The following is a 14,964-nucleotide window of genomic DNA, read 5'->3' on the forward strand; positions in this document are numbered from 1 at the left end:
TAGTGTGGCTTTGTTCTTTTAAAAGATCCCTAAAAGGCCTAGGGTTATGTCCTGGTCTAACCAGTCCAATATTGCTCGAAAGTCAGTTCCTGGACCGTGTATAGCATTGTGCTGGTATGGGATGAAGGAGTAGGTTTTTAATATCATCCAAATTCCTACAGCCTAGCTCAGGTGTAAATAGTGCTTTCGGTGGGAGTTTACCCTTAGCCCTGATTGTGTTGGCCAGATCATGGCTAAGAGTTTGCATTATGTTTCTAGATATCACAAGTCATTGAGTTACTAGAGTAAATTATTTCTTTTTGTCAGTTCTGAAAAGAAAGCTATTTCTGTGCTCCGTGTTTCATGGCTAGGTTTACTCTCCACAAAGTAGGAACTAGAGGTAGTTATCTGAAAACAGAGAAGATCTACTTTGGCTTGAATCTTTAAGTCACAGCTGGTTTAACTCAACCTAGTAACGATTCTAGCATTCACCGCTTCCCACTTCAATGGGACATAGGAGTGTTACACAGATTCCCAGGAAAAAGGCGAGGCATGGGGAAAAGGTACTCATCTATTAAATGCTTGAATTATCCGAGATTAACTATTAAGATTGGGCTCCAAACAGGATACTACTAAAAAATCACTATTTTATAAATTAGCAAACTTCTTGGGGTGCCTGGGTGGCTCAGTTGGTTAGGCGTCCGACTCTTGGTTTCAGCTCAGGTGACGATCTCAGGGTTGTGAAATCGAGCCCCATGTCGGGCTCATGCTGTGTGTGGAGTCTGCTTGAGATTCTCTCCCTCTGCTCCTCCCTGCTCTGAGATTTTTTTTTTTTTAATTAGCAAACTTCTTGATTCATCTTATCTGTAGTGCCAGAGAATGTAGTTCAGCTGAAGGTGCTTAGGGATTAAAAAGGATACCTAAACCTTTTAATCTAGCAACACCAATGAATGGTAAAGTCAAAGTTCTTTAATTTTTTTGATGGTTCTGGGAGAGCCACATGGTCTTATATGTGTGTGACTATAATATCTGCACACTAAATTGTCATGATGCCAACATTTCTGCATTCTCGATTTCTGGTAGTAGTTGCTGTCGTCTGTGTTTTTATGATAGATTAATGGCATGGTTCTGTATTGTGTCTTGTCCTCTTGTCTCCTGACAAATTAAGCTATTTTGCTAAAATCCAGTAACTATTTACTCCGCTAATTAGAAGCCTTTACGGGAAGGGCAGAAACCACTGCTATCAGCTGTTTGTTTTTTCTGAAGAATTCATAAAATCTCAAACCCACGTATTGGTTGGTTCTGAATGAACATAGATTTTTACATCCTTTAAGCAATTACAATGTTTTTCCATGTTGCTACATGTTTCCATGTTGCTACATCCTCATGGGGGGGATGGGGCAGAGGGAGAGCGAGAGGAACAAGCAGACTCCTGGCTGAGTGCAGAGCCCGCCCTGATGCAGGGCTCCATCCCAGGACCCTGAGATCATGATCTGAGCCAAAATCAAGAGTCAGTCACTTAACCAACTGAGCCACTCAGCTGCCCCTACATTATCTTTTTTGAAATGTCCATTTAATAATAGCACCATAGCCGTTGTTTAAATCATTGCTTAAATCCATTGCTTAAACCACTGCAAATTTGTAGGTGTTGGACCAAATCTACTGAATCCAAAAAACTGGGGGTGAACTCAAGAATCTGTTACATAAATTCTGCTTTACTAGAGCTGGGTAAAAGCCATGATTCTCCATAGTTGTAAATAATTTTGCAGTAAATGTCTTTGTGAACTTTTGTTTTCCTTCTTTGAATAATTTCCTTATTTTTTGGTATGTCATTTTTTTCCCTAAATGCGATGAACCAAAAGTACATATAATGTTTAATCTATTTTCCTAACTTTCTTATATTTTTTCCCCATGTTAATCAACAAATACTTCCAACAATAATAGACTCGATTTTTACCTACATTTTAAATTCTACATGTGAGACAGGCAATAGTTTAAATCTAGGGAAGTTATGAGACAAAAGGCAAAATCTTTCTACACTCTTACTTGGTGGACTAGGTTAGGAAAGAAGGTGGTGGAGGTGCAAAGTGGGTTTGTAACCACACATATGGGAATAGTCTTAACTAATGGTAGTGAATGTTCTTCATACTTAGGGAGTGATTTCACATACTTTTTTTTTTTTTAAAGATTTTGTTTATTTGAGAGAGAACATGAGTGGGGGTGAGGGGCAGAGGGAGAAGCAGACTCCCGCTGAGCTGGGAGCCCCGTGTGGGACTTGGTCCCAGGACCCTGAGATCCCAACCTGAGCCAAAGGCAGACGCTTAACCAGTTGAGCCACGAAAGTGCCCCATAATTTCACATTCATTATCTGATTAAATTGTCTTAATCTTGTAAGGTAGGTATGATTATTCATACAGTATGTATATAAGGAAGCCAAGGCTTAATGTTGTTAAGAAATTGCCCAAAGCATGGTCATTGTCTGAATGTGTGGAAGCCTTCCTGCCTGTTCTTTTCTGTGTTGCCTCACATCATAGGATTTATTTATTGGGGGTATCCTTTTCTTAATAGAATGTTTGGAGAAATTTTCTTCTTTACCTCTACCTTTATTTCTGTTTTAAAAATTAGACAATTGAAGCCCAGTCAGTTTGATGACAAAAGTAAGTAATAGTAACAATGAGTTGCAAGGTACTGTACCAGGTACTATGGGGAGTACAAAGATGAGAGGGCACAGCCCAGGCCTCTAGGGGCTTTTGTCTGGAAAATATACACAGCATGTTTAAGACAAGAAGGGGGCAGGGACCATAGAAGATTTAGCTGATTTCTTCCTTGACAGTTGAGGAATCAGAGGCCTAACAGCAAAGATTCCCCACTTGAATTATTCCAAATAACCCCTCGATGCTGGTCTCCTTTCATGAGCTCTAAGCTCCTCAAGAGTGGGACATGGTTTCCTGATGCCTATTGTGTCCCCAGGGTTCATGCACTGTCAGGTACCGAGCGGGCACACATGAAAAGCATCTTGACTCCAATTTCTCCCATATACAATATGCCTGATGATGCTTTCCCCCCATTTAATGGGTATTTATTTAGTTTATGCCATGTGATAGGCACTGTTCTAAGAACTTGGGAAATCAGGGAACAGAACAGACAAAAATCCCTGCCCCTTGCAGAGTCAAAATGTACATTCATTGTTTTGCTCTCAAGGAGTATGATCCCCGCATGGTATATAGCATAGGAGAGATGTTGAGTACCTCCAGCTTTAGTTCTTCTGTACTCTTACAGCTAAAGAAATGCATGACTGCTGATAGCTGAAGAAGTTCCAGGTACCTCCCTGTCACTCTTTGTTAAACTCGACACTACATAAATCTGAATTTCAATAGAAATTTTAGGGAACTGTCTGGGCAAAGACCTAGAATGACAAAGGGCCTGCTTGAGGGTGGGGCTGGTGAACTAATGAGCTGGAAATTAGGCCTGGTTGAGATAGGAGTAGAGGGCCTTGGAGAAGCCATTTAGGTTTTGGGTAACTGAGAATGTTTTGAAGTTTTTGCAGAAGAAAAATAGTTATCTGTATGAGTGAGGTTTCCCTGGTGGCGGTGAGAAGGGTTCACCAGGGAGGACCAAGACAAATTAGTAGGGTCTTCCACAGAGCCTGTTAGGAAATACTAGACCTATAGCAGGACAGAAGAAATGAGAAGAGGGAAGAGAAGCTGCACAAGGAGAAACAATACAACTAAGTGGCTGCTGGAGAGAATCCGTGAGGGTGATAGACAGGTATCTGAGAGGATGTTAGTGACATTAGCCATTAAAAATGCAGGGCGAAGAACAGGCTTTTGATGGCTAGATGTGAATGATATAATGAATGCAATTTTGGATATTTTGTACCAATTACGTAGGACAATATCACTCATATGGTTGATGCCAAATTATTATATTTAATTCATCTCAACACATATTTCCAGAGTTTCTACCACTTGCTAAATGTTAGAGATCATACAAAGATGAGGAAGACAAGGAAAAAAAGATGAATAAGACAAATCTTGCCTCAAAGAGCTTTCAGTTTGATGATGGAAATACAAAAACAATAATAAAAGGTAAAATACAATATTTCATAAGAGAGGTATAGGAGCCATCAAGACCTAAAGAAGAAAAAGATTATAGTCCTTTAAGGGCAAGCTGTGATGGTTACGATACATTTTTTTTTTTAATTAAAAAGCATTTTTCAGCATGTTTCCAAGGGCTGTGGTTCGCTATGGCCATGGGATCTTCAACTGCACTGGAGAGCAACCCCAAGAGACTTTGATAGCACAGGTCTGTGTAATACCTACCTGCAGCTGCTAGAACAGCTCAGGGGAGGAAATTGGGCATTTTCCCCCCCTAAATGTCAAAAATATTCATTGAAATGATCAAGTTCAGAAGTATCTAATAAATGTTGACTCTGTGCACTCAAGTGTAGTGACTAGACTATGAAAATCTTGGTGAATTCCTTCCGGGAGGATGGCATGGGTTGCTGTTGGTTCACCATCCTGGAGTTTCCCTGGTGAAATCTGAAACCAGCCTCTGTACTCAGAGGGCAGGGAGAGATGGAGGAAACTGGGGGCCACTGCAGGTTTGTAGGTGGCAGGTTTAATACGCAAAGGGAAGTTGCATACAAGGCTTATCTTGGATTGCAGCAAGATGAGGAAAAAAAAAATTTTCTTGAGCAACAAAAACCGGTTTTATTTTTTTCCAAATACAGATACAGAAGTTTGCATGTTTTGCAAATATTGGTTCAAAGCAACAGTTCTGTACACAGCACGGTCTGTTCTAATAGCTTATAAACACATATATGTATCCACAGTGCAGTGTTGGCTCATCGCGCATCCACCTTGTGTAACACTCATTTAAAAAGCCAAAATGATTAGTCAAACCAGGACTGATTTGCCAAGGCAGTTTTTTGTAAGTGGATAGTTTTTCTCTAAAGGAAATTTAGGTAGTGTACCTATTTCTAAATGGTAACAGTAATCTTTGCAAATAACAGTTTCCTGTGCCCTGGCTTGGGGTTAATTCAGCTTGACTCAGAAATTGGGAATGGAGCCTCTCACATGGCTTTAAGTTAGAGAGGCACACAGGTTATCAGAACCAGGAGTCATCCCTACTTCCCTAATGACCCAAAAGTCACAATGAGTGAAATGGGATTATTTTCTTGACAAAATTTAAACAACAAACCCAACCAATAATGACCACTTGGCATTATAAGGGTAATTCAGTTTTTGCTTCCATCTTTGGAAAATAAATGAGATTGGCTCCCTTAAAGTTGTAGTTTCTCCAGATGTGATGCTCAAATGTATTTTCAGAAAAGAAAAATTGGTAATCTAATAATACAACAGTCATCATACTGCACGGTTGTGGCTCACACCCACCAGCCAAATCTTAAAAGTTTATAAGGTGGCCTTAACTGGGCAGTCATGTATACAGTGTCAATGTTCTCAATAACCAAATGACCATCTCAAGGCTGTGTCCTTGGAGCTGCCTCTGGGAGCAGGAGAGGCAAGCAGAACCCACATCCCAAGGACAGGGGAAGTGGGGAAACCCCTGAGTGTCTGGGTCTGGCTCACAGGTCAATAGGCAATCATGTCTTTTGATGATGTTCCCCAACAGATGCATGAGTGAAAATCCATGCCTATAAACAGCTAAGAAAAAGATGGGCAAAGATGATCTGGCAGATTTCAACTGACTGTAGTCTACACTTGCAGACTGGAGGTGTACATACTTAGGCAGTCTCTTCTGCTCCTGACACTCTGATGGAAACACCATAGGTTAGGCTTTCTTTAGGCTGGTCAGTCCCAAGGCAACTTGGCTGATGAGGGCAGCCTTTTTTTTTTTTTTTTAAAGATTTTTATTTATTCATTTGACACACAGAGATAGAGAGAGACAGCATGAGCAGGGGGAGATGCAGAGGGAGAGGGAGAAGCAGGCTCCCAGCTGAGCCAGGAGCCCAATGCGGGGCTCAATCCCAGGACCCTGGGATCATGACCTGAGCTGAAGGCAGACGCTTAACCGTCCGAGCCACCCAGGCACCCCAAGGGGGCAGCCTTTTTAAATACTGCAGTTGGGGCACCTGGGTGGCCTAGTGGGTTAGATGTCTGCCTTCAGCTCAGGTCATGATCTCAGGGTCCTGGGATCCTGCTCCGTGTCAGGATCCCTGCCTAGTGGGGAGTCTGCTTCTCCCTATCCCTCTCCCTCTGCCCTTCTCCCCCTCCTTCCTCCCCCCACCAGCCCTCATGCTCAGGTGCTCTCTCTCTCAAATAAATAAATAATATTAAAAAAAAAAACCCATTGCAGTGGACATCGTAAGCACTGGGACAAACCTCTTTTGAAACTCATAGGTTTTTTTAGTACTATTTTCCTGAGTTTATTTGATAAAAACAAAGATGTGTTTTCTTCCTATCAGCGGTAGGTTCTTCAGTAAGTGGTATGTGATAGCCAGGTTGTGTGGTAAACTGGCTGTTATTTCCTTCCACATACATAGATGTCTCTTTAAGTTCATGCCTGGTAGAGCCTGATACAGATAGTGTATTTTTAACTTTTCCTTAAAATATTCAACCATTGCCTCAGTAGACACACTCCAGCAAGTGTCAAGCACTACATCAGCTCCTGCTCTTTCTGACCAAGAATGCTTCAATCCATGTACCTTTATGTCCTTTCCTTGTTTTTTTGTAGTCGACTTTTCTCTTTGCAAAATAACCAGATGCTTCTTGTCTTCCAGCTTGGCAATATTTTTTCACATCTCTAGGATCAGAAGAATTAAGAGTCTTGTCCATGGTTCTCTTGGCTCTTTTTCTTTGTTGGAGAAGAAAAACTGTTTTATTTTCAGCATCTTTGCTTTATTTAATAATTGTGAGGTGGGCTTCTAATGACATGTTGATCATCAGTTGCAGATTGAGATCAGGAGGTGTGATTCTGTGTCCTCCTAATAGAGCTGTTGAGTCACTGATTTCAATTTGATCATCATTTAACCATCAAGCAGGAGCACCTGTCTTCGCCTGCCTTTGCTGGTCTCAGAACGAGGAGGGTTATTGGAAACATGAGCCAAACCAGACTTCCCACAATCTCTCGGCCAAAGCCTCTGCCCCATCCCAATATGCTTTGGCTAAGAATCATGATAGGGTCTCTATAGCAGGGAGTGTTGAATTCTGCTTTTATTTATGTTTTAATCTTTAAAATTTATTTATTTTTGCTTTTAAATATACACTGATTCCAGCTGTTTGGGTTGAGCATCTGTTTAGTTAAAAAAAAAACCCTACTTTTTGTATGTGTTTCGGTATATAAAACTAATATAGATTCATTGTAGAAAAGTTGAATTATAGAATGCTAAAGTTTGAAGAAAATGACCCAAACTACCCATCATAACTCACTAGTGTTGCTTTATTTCCTTCCTGTTATTTTTGTTTATAAAAACACAATTTATGCATATATATCTTAGCTAGAAATACATATACATATTCCTAGTTTTTCATTCTAATTTTGCTTAGCAGATTTTGTGTGTTTTACATTTAAACAACCAATCCTTTGTGCCCCGGTCACCTTTGGAGTTGTCTTTGTTTCCCTCCTGTTACACATTTACTCAACATTTGGACGTTTGTGTCTGGTCAGCATGGGACCTTTGGCCACATTTCATTAATAAGGCAAATGCCCAGAAGGAGGGAATCACACCACTTTTCCAGTTCTGATTAAAGTATCCCACTGCATAAGCTTTCACTTTAATAGCCTAATGTATAATTTGATTACTCTTCTGCAGGATAGGTCATGCCAGGAGCTGTGAATTTCATAAGACTTTGACCTGACCAGAGGCTATCCTATTAAACATGGGCTTTAAAAATGCAGGCTTTAAAAATGACTCGGAGAATTTGTCATCATTTGGTCAGATGCTCTGAATCCCCAGTTGCTGTAGTCCTATTTATTTAAACCCATGGTATTGGCTAGGGGTGGAGACTAGTGCATTCGGGGAGTATGAAATTAAGGGAATCACCTACCATCTCCCCCACATTTTTTTCTTTTTTGAAACTTTGCTCGTGGTGACTTCAGCAGAGCCCAGACCTAGAACTTCAGTTGTGAGACTGTGTTTCTAGAAACCATAGGGAAGTGGTCACTGTGATCGGTTCTCATCAGGTTCAGCTGGAAAGAGGGAAATAACATTTCTGAGCTTTGTTGATGCCTGGAATTTTCTAAGCAAGGCAGGTCGATAAAGACAAGTATCTGAAAATTCAGAAAAGTTTAAAAATTCAAAAAAATCCCTTTTTGCCTTACTCCCTTGAGGAGCATCCTGCTTAGCCGAATGAAACTGGCTATAATGTCCGCTGCCGCCATTGCCAAATCCATGCCCCATGTCCACTCAATTGCCAATTGTAAGCATTATGTACTTCTATGGTTAATTTAGACAAAAAAGCTTATGTTTTCAAAATTTCTTGTTTCAATCACTTTTGTTTTTCTGGGTAGCATTGGCTCAAAAGTGCTTCATGTCCTGACAGAGAAAGATGCTGTAACAGAGCATCACAAATACCAGTATTCTCCAATATTGTACCCGGTGCGAACTAGAAGAGAACACAGCACAGGTGCGTACATGTTGCCCTGACAACAGCAGACACTCTGGCCAACCGCAGAAATGGCTCTCTAGCTGAAGGGCTCAGAGAAATCGTCTTACCCGAGAAATCAGTGGTGAAACCAGGCGTGTGAAGACACCATCAGTCCAAGGGTATGCAGCCTCCGTGAAGTCAGGGCAGCATGCAGGTGCTGAGCTGGTCTTCTCTGATGCCGTGAACATCAATCACGTAACTGCTGGCCCGAGAAACCCTTGAACTACAGGCAGCTGTGGTTTGCAGCCTTTGCGATGGCAGAAAGTTGGAAACAGTCCACTGAGATAAATTAGAGAACAAGAGAACGAGAATTCCACCCAGTTGCTGAAAAAAATGAGGCATCTCTTTATGTTCTGACACAGGATTTTTTTTTTTTTTTTAAGATTTTTTAATTTATTTATTTGACAGAGACACAGCGAGAGAGGGAACACAAGCAGGGGGAGTGGGACAGGGAGGAGCAGGCTTCCCGTGGAGCAGGGAGCCCGATGCGGGGCTCAATCCCAGGACTCTGGGATCATGACCTGAGCTGAAGGCAGACACTTAACGGCTGAGCCACCCAGGCACCCCCACAGGAATGTATTTAAGGTTTTTTTTTAAATAAATGAAAAAGACTAGATTACATAAAGGCATATACATCATGATTCCATGCGGGGGCGGGAGGGGTGTGTGAAGAGTAATACTATATATGCCTCTTCCTGCATATACAAATCCTCTAAGGGCACAGAAAACCTGTTGACAGATAATGGGTATGAAAGCTCTAAGGAGAGAAGTGGGGGCAGGCAAGGGCCGCAGAGATTTTTACTTTTTACCTTATGCACATCTGTACAACTTGAATTATTTTTTTAAATTTTTTTTAAGATTTTATTTATTTGTGAGAGAGAGAATGAGAGACCGAGAGCATGAGAGGGAGGAGGGTCAGAGGGAGAAGCAGACTCTCCGCTGAGCAGGGAGTCCGATGTGGAACTCGATCCCGGGACTCCAGGATCATGAACTGAGCCAAAGGCAGTCGCTTAACCAACTGAGCCACCCAGGCACCCTTGAATTATTTTTAATACATACTATTTTAAAAATGAAAATGAAAAAGGAGATGAAACATTGTATCTATAGTTAACAATATCATATCATATACTTAAAAATTCAAAAGGGTAGATCTCATGTGTTCCTACCACAACAAAATAAAAGTGAGACAAAGGGTACTTACTGTTCAGGTCCTGAGTATAAATATTGCCTAAGCAGTCCTTGTGAAGTCAGTAAGTGTATTTCTTGGGTTGCCACTGTTTGCTCTTAGAATTACCAAATGTTAGCCCTAATTTACCTTTCACAGATAAAAGGATAACCTAGATTCATCACAATAGTAAGGGTTGAAGTGAAAGAGGGAAGGAACAAAATGATTTAACTCTCCAAGAAATTTACAGTCTATATGGAAAGAAGATGAAGACCTATGAGCAAATGGTAAACATTTTGTGGCAATAGAATCATTATGGGTCAAATTGTGGGTGTAATTCCATTTCTACGTTCCAGGATTTTATAATCTGGTAAGAGACCATTTAAACAAATGGTATATTTACAGGGTTAAATAAAGGGTGAAGCAATAAGAAGGGCAATAGAGAGAGACGTTTTGGGGGCAGCCTGGAAGGAAGAATTCCTTTTGCCTGGAGAAGTCGGGACGGGTTCGTGGAGGGAGGAAGGAGGACTTGAGCTGGTGTTGAAGGCTGTGTAAAGAGTGCTGGTCAGGGCGCCTGGGTGGCTCAGTTGGTTAAGCCAATGCCTTCGGCTCATGTCATGATCCTGGAGTCCCTGGATCGAGTCCCGCATCGGGCTCCCTGCTTGGCAGGGAGTCTGCTTCTCCCTCTGACCCTCCCCCCTCTCATGTGCTCTCTCTCATTCTCTCTCAAATAAAAAAAAAAAAAAAAAAGTGCTGGTCAGAGGTGGGGTGTGGGGAGCAAGGCATCAGAGGCAGCATGCCCAATGCAAGCAAAGGCATAGAGAAATGAAAATGCTTGGCATAACTGAAAAATGGCAACGCTCTCACGCTTAGAAGAGAGGAGGAGAGGGATCTAGGTGATCCGGGCTGGCCTGAGAGGGAAGGAGTGATGGACTGTGAGAAAGAAAATGCTCTTGGGCCACATGCCTCTGTGCCGCAGGCTTGGACCTGATCAGTGAAGTAGTGTGGCGAGACACTGAGGGTTTCTCAGTAGAGATGTGACAAAATCAGATCTGTGTCTTAGATGATGGATAGGATCTCTGACACACTGGGATTGAGTGGAGAGGAGAGCTGGAAACAGTGGAACAATGAAGAAACTTGCAGTTGATGGTTACAGTGTAGTGGAGATCTGAGCCAGGGAATCGCTGGAGATGGTTTTAGAGATGCTTCCGAAGCCAATTGATTGGAAGGGCTTGGGGACTTCCGAACGCTGTCATCAGAGTGTTTATAGGTGACATAAACATAGGCTGTGCTATCGGGGCAGGAGAGTCGGTTTTCAGATTGTGGCCTTAGCCAACTGAACTAGGGGAGTAGCAAAACAAAACAACACAACAAAACCATAACAACAAACCCTGAAAAGTGAGAGGAAACAAACTGAATCTCTACCTGCATCCTGACCTCAAGTAACTGGCTTCAAGTGACTCTGGTCCTTTGTGTTGTGAGCTGCAGCAGAGAAGCCGCACCTGAAACGCGCGGGGGGCCGGATTCAGCTTCTCCTCTCGCCTGCATCCCGGGCTGCTTCTCGGAATATTCTCCCAAGGGTCTCTACCTGAGGCTGGAAAGCCTTTCCTGGTTTGCACACTGTCTCCCCTTTACATTGTGTAGATCCTGTCCTTGGCTATGTTGGGAAAGAGCCCATTGCAGCTCAGGGTGGCGACTGTTGTGGGATGCTCTGTGACTAAACCCGAAGCAGGTGTTCTCCTGGGTTACAGACTTTCTATCAGCCAGGATTAACTCCCAATACTCTTTTGTTCCTTTAGGACGCTTACCCCTCCACTCTTGCTAAACTTGTCTGTGCTCAAACGATATCCATGCAAATCATTGGTTTCCATGTCTGGCAGGACTGGGTTGGATGTAACCTTTTGCTCTTTTTTATTTATTTCTTAAAGATTTATTTATTTATTTGAAGGGGGAGGGACAGAGGGAGGGTGGGAGAGAGAGTCTTAAGCAGTGAAGAGAGAGAGAGTCTCCACTGAGTGTGGAGCCTGATGTGGGGCTCAATCTCACGACCCTGAGATCAGGACTTGAGCAGAAACCAAGAGTCGGTTGCTTAATGGACTGCGCCACCCAGGTGCCCCTGCTCTTTTTTAAACTATGTATACACTCTCATTGCTTTCTCAAAATTCATTGTTTCCAAAAAGCTTTCTTGATCCAATTCTGTCATTCTACTCCAAAATCTCTGGGCCACTCTTTTGTCCTTATACTGTAGTAGCTGCGTTTATATTTATTTTGTGTGTGCCTTATTTCTGTTACTTGACTGTGAGCCTCCTGTAGGCTCTACCCTGCTCAACTTGGTTTTGGTGACAGCTAAATAGTATCAAAGAGAGATATTAAAGTGGTAAGGGCAGATTTTAAACAGTAATATATTATTGCAACAGGGAAAAGAGTCCAGTGTGAACTTTGATTTGTACAGAGGTGGTTGGGCATCTTAAAGAGAGAAAGAAGGAATAGGGAGGAGAATGAGTGAGGGCTCTGTATAATTAGGGAAGCGAAAACTTACAAAAAGCCAGAGGCTGTGGGTGGGTGTCCATGTGAAACCCATCTGGGTTTGCTAACTGGCAGTTACTAAAGTCAAGCTCCTACCTTCCCATAGAAACTGGGAGACAGTAGCCCGTTCTATCTTCAGGTGTTGGCTGAAATAAACAATGAATTCTTTTGGCAGCCTTGGGTTTTCTCAGGCAGATGCTTTAGGAGGGGCTAAGGTCATCCTAGGGATTTGGCTTTGAGCTGTTAGAAACTATGTTAATGTTTGTTCAAGTCATTATAGGCCAAGGTTGGGGCCTAGTAAGGAAAAGGGCTCAGCGAAACCTGGCTAGAGTTTGGGTCAAGGAGAGAATCTTTGTCAATAGGTCAAGAAAATAAAGAATGAATGGGAAAATATCTACTCTGATCACAATAGAAAGTCTTGAGACCAGGAGATGAATATTGTAAGGAAACAAGGGATAACTTTAATTACATTGCCTCACAAAAAGACTGCTAAATTTGAATCACCAAAAAACTAGGTTTATTGTCCATACTGTGTGCTGTTAAAATACAAATAAATAAACTGTTTAGTTCATCTATCTCTGGTCTCCTAAAATAAATAAAAATTAATATTGTGAGCTGTATTTTAGTTTAAATATCTTGCACATTATTAGTTCCTGATGAAGCACAGAAATAGTGGTGCAGATGGACTTGTTATTTAAGACATTGCTCCCTTAAAATTAAAGGAAAGTGACCTTTGCTTTCAAATATCTAGCTTGGTCATTTAAAAGTAGCTAAGGGGCACCTGGGTGGCTCAGTCGGTTAAGGGTCTGCCTTTGGCTCAGGTCATGATCCCAGGGTCCTGGGATGGAGCCCCACGTTGGGCTCCCCACTCAGTGAGAAGCCTGCTTCTCCCTCTCCCTCTGCCGCTCCCCCTGCTTGTGCTCTCTCTGTCTCTCTCTCAAGTAAGTAAAATCTCTTTCTATTTGAAATTGGTAATTCAATTTATGTTACCTGATATTCTGGTCTGCTGTGGTTTATAGCTAGTGACATAGTGACCCTTATTTTTCCACATGATGCTCCTGATAACTCTTTTCATTGTGGTCCAAAAGGCAACAAGGTAAAGGTGGGCATGTATAGGAATAAACTTCAAATCTTTATGTACTCTTTATTGAAAGTGAAAGTATTAAAGTGCTAGAGAATGCACAATGCAGTTGTTTGCAGGAAATGAGTTGTGTTGTGTTTGTTTTTTTTTTTTAAGATTTTGTTTATTTATTTGACAGAGAGAGAGAGATAGCGAGAGTAGGAACACAAGCAGGGGGAGTGGGAGAGGGAAAGGCAGGCTTCCTGCCAAGCTGGGAGCCCAATGTGGGACTCAATCCCGGGACCCTGGGATCATGACCTGAGCTGAAGGCAGACGCTTAACGACTGAGCCAACCAGGCACCCAATGACTTGTTTTTTGATTGAGATAGAATTTAGAGGACTGTGAAATGCACAATCTTAAGCATACAGTTAAACCAGTTTTAACAAATGCTTACACCCATAGAACTCATACCTCTATCAAAATAATCAAGGTGTAGATATATTTCCATCAACCAGAAAGGTCCCTCACACCCTTGCCCAGTCAACACCCACCACTTACAGAGGTAACCACCATTCTAACACATGAATTGATCAGCTACAGAACTTCATGTACCTGGAATTATACATTTTGTACTCTTTTGTGTCTGACTTCTTAAACTTGGTACAGCATTTTTGAGATTCATTCATGTAGTTAGTAGTCTGTTGATTTTTATTATTGAATAGTATCCCATTGTATGACTATACCACAGCTTGCTTATTCTATTGATGGACAGCTGGGCTATTTCCAGTTTTTGGTTATTCTGAATAAAGCTGTTATGAACATTCTCATATAAGGCTTTTTGTGGACATACGTCTTATTTTCTTTGGATAAACACTAGCATTAGCATTGCTGGGTCATGGGATTAGATGTATGTTTAACTATTTAAGAAACTTCCAAACAGTTTTCTAAAGTGGTTGTACCATTTTACATTCCCACAAGCAATGATAAAAGTGCTGTTTGAGGAAAAAAAAAATTGTTTGCTCCACACTCCTGCTAATATGTGATGTCTCCATTCTTCAAAATTTTAATCATTCTAGTGAATTTGCAATATCTTATTAAAGTGAATTTACACTTCCCTAACAACTAATCCTCTTGAGTACCTCTTTATGTGTTTATTAGACATTCATATGCCTTCTTTTGTGAAGTGTCTGTTCAAGTCTTGTACCCATTTAAAAAATTGGGTTATTGGGGTGCCTGGTGGCTCAGCTGGTTAACCGGTTAACCATTTACCTTCAGCTCAGGTCATGATCTCAGGGTCCTGGGATCCAGCTAGGGGTGTGAGGTTCCCTGTTCTGCGGGGAGTCTGCTTCTTCCTCTCCCTCTGCATCCCCCTGCCTCCTGCTCACACTCTCTCTCTTTAAAATCTTTAAAAAATTGGGTTGTTCATCTTCTTATTAATGCATTATAGGGGTACTTTATATATCCTAGTTAAAAGTCCTTTGTCAGATTTATTTATTATGAATACTTGCTCCTAGTCTTTGGCATGTCTATTCATTTTCTTAATGGCACTTTTTTTTTTTTTAAAGATTTATTTATTTGAGAGAGAGAGCAGTGGGGAAGGGCAGAGGGAAAGTCTTAAGCAGAC

At 41.6% G+C, this 14,964-nt stretch overlaps 1 non-coding gene across 1 annotated transcript; it reads left to right on the forward strand.

Moving 5' to 3' along the window:
* Window positions 1-4,196: 4,196 nt before the first annotated feature.
* On the forward strand, window positions 4,197-4,332 carry LOC123838081 (small nucleolar RNA SNORA44). The gene has a single exon (XR_006789416.1). It is a non-coding gene; the product is annotated as a small nucleolar RNA SNORA44 (small nucleolar RNA).
* The last annotated feature ends 10,632 nt before the right edge of the window (window positions 4,333-14,964 follow it).

The sequence above is a fragment of the Mirounga angustirostris genome, unplaced genomic scaffold, assembly GCF_029215605.1.
Source record: "Mirounga angustirostris isolate CCGP_5_RB_7025 unplaced genomic scaffold, mMirAng1.0.hap1 SCAF_8, whole genome shotgun sequence".
NCBI lineage: Eukaryota > Metazoa > Chordata > Mammalia > Carnivora > Phocidae > Mirounga > Mirounga angustirostris.